The 2,388-nt window shown below is 61.9% G+C and overlaps 1 pseudogene; it reads left to right on the forward strand.

Annotated features, from left to right (window-relative positions):
- Window positions 1–253: 253 nt before the first annotated feature.
- On the forward strand, window positions 254–2,150 carry LOC103091223 (heat shock factor protein 1-like; annotated as a pseudogene).
- The last annotated feature ends 238 nt before the right edge of the window (window positions 2,151–2,388 follow it).

Genomic DNA, 2,388 nt, shown 5'->3' on the forward strand with positions numbered 1-2,388 from the left:
AAATAAGAGTGCTCAGGTCAGGACCACCATATACTGTATTTGAGGGAGACTTTGGACATGAACAAAAAATCAAAATAAAAAGTTAAAAAGAGGCCGGTGGGCGGCGCCGGCGGGAGCTCTCCCGTCGCAAGATGGCGGCGGCCATGTGGGCCACAGCCCCCGGGTCTGGTTCACATCCGGGCGGCCCGCAGTGGCGGCCGGCCCGTGGTCTCTCCTCGTGGTCACTCCCTCCGCCTCTCCCGCCTTGCCCGGGATGGATCTGCCCGCGGTCTTGGGCACAGCTGAGCCCAGCGACGTCCAGGTCTTCCTGACCAAGTTGTGGACCTTCGTGAGCAACCAAGACACGGACGTTCTGGAGCCCGAGCAGGAGCAGCGTCCACGTGCTCAACCAGGGCCCGTCTGCCAAGGAGATGCCACCTAAGTCCTCCAAGCACAGCAGCACGGCCAGCTTCGTGGGGCAGCTCAACATGTGTGGCTTCCGGAAGGTGGTCCACATTGAGCAGGGCACCCCGGTCAAGCCAGGGGGGGACGACACCGAGTTCCAGCACCCGTGCTTCCTGCGCGACCAGGAGCAGCCCCTGGTCAACAGGAAAGTGACCAGCGTGTCCACTCTAAGGAGTGAGGACATAAAGATTCCGCAGGACAGGGTCACCAAACTGCTGACCGACGTGCAGCGGATGAAGGGGAAGCAGGAGAGCATGGATTCCAAACTGCTGACCGTGAAGCAAGAGAACGAGGCCCTGTGGCGGAAGGTGGCTGGCCTGCAGCAGAAGCACGCCCGGCAGCAGAAAGTCGTCAACAAGCTCATCCAGTTCCTCATCTCGCTGGTGCAGCGGAACTAGATCCTGGGGGTGAAGAGTAAGATCCCCCTGATGCTGTACGACAGCTATTCCATGCCCAGTACTCCCTGGGACACAACCACGGCCTGGGCCCCTACTCGGCTCCGGCCTGGCCTACAGCGGCCGCAGCTTCTGTTCCCCAGATGCTGTTGCCGGCTCAGGACCCTTCATCTCTGACATAACTGAGCTACCCCAGTAGCCCCTTGGCCTCTCCAGGCAGGAGCATAGACGACTAGAGGCCCCTGTCCAGTAGGACCCTGGCTCGAGTCAAGGAGGAGCACCCCCCCGAGCCCACCTCGGAGCCCCCGGGCAGAGGATGCCGGTCCCGGGCACCCGTCCACCATGGTGGATACGCCCCTGTCCCCAACCACTCTCACTGACTCCATCCTGTGGGACAGCCTGTGCCGGCTGCCTCGGCCACACCGTTCACAGACGTGGAGGCGGAAGGGGGTGCCCCCTCTCGCCCCTGCCCGCCTCGGCCCCACACCCCATCCCTCCCAGAAGTGCCTCAGCATAGCCCGCCTGGACAATTTGACTCGCGCTCCACAGATGTCTGGGGTCGCCCGCTTCTTCCCCTGCCCCTCCTCCTCTCTGCGTGTTTGAGTCCAGTCAGGGGACCGAGCTCAGGGACCACTTGGACGCCATGGACTCCAACCTGGGCGACCTGCAGACCAAGCCGACTAGCCACGGCTTCAGCATGGACACCAGTGCCCTGCTGGACCTGTTCGGCCCCTCGGCGACATTGCCCGACAGGAGTCTGCCTGACCTTGACAGCAGCCTGGCCCGCGAGACCCCCAGGCCTCGCGAGGCAGAGAGCAGCAGCCCTGACTTGGGGAAGCAGCTGCTGTTGGACCCGGGCTCCATGGACGTGTGGGGCAGCGGTCTGCCGGTGCTCTTTTTTTTTTTTGCTGTACGCGGGCCTCTCACTGTTGTGGCCTCTCCCGTTGCGGAGCACAGGCTCCGGACGCGCAGGCTCAGCGGCCACGGCTCACCGGCCCAGCCGCTCCACGGCATGTGGGATCTTCGCGGACCGAGGCATGAACCCGTGTCCCCTGCATCGGCAGGCGGACTCTCAACCACTGCACCACCAGGGAAGCCCTCTTTTCTCTTTTTTTTTGTCTTAGTTCTGTGTAATATAGCATCGGCAGGCGGACTCTCAACCACTGCGCCACCAGGGAAGCCCTGCCGGTGCTCTTAGAGCTGGGGGAGGGCTCCTGCTTCTCGCAGGAGGACGACCACGCTGATGACCCCACCATCTCCCTGCTGATGGGCTTTGAACCCCCCAAAGCAAGGGACCCCACTGTCTCCTAGAGGCCCAGGTCTTGGCGTGGCCCCCCAGACCAAGGGTCCAGCCCCGTGTGCCAAGGCTTGCTTGGGACTTCATAGCCACACTCGGACTGACTAGTACACGGGTGTTCATAGAACTATATTTTGGATTTTTACATGAGAAACCCCCTTTCCCCTTCCATAGAGATATACAGATACATACGAGAACGGACGGGTGGATGGACAGACGGACAAGACAGGCAGAGATCTATGAACAACGGGC

This window comes from Lipotes vexillifer, unplaced genomic scaffold, assembly GCF_000442215.2.
Source record: "Lipotes vexillifer unplaced genomic scaffold, Lipotes_vexillifer_v1.1 scaffold921, whole genome shotgun sequence".
In the NCBI taxonomy this organism is placed as follows: domain Eukaryota; kingdom Metazoa; phylum Chordata; class Mammalia; order Artiodactyla; family Lipotidae; genus Lipotes; species Lipotes vexillifer.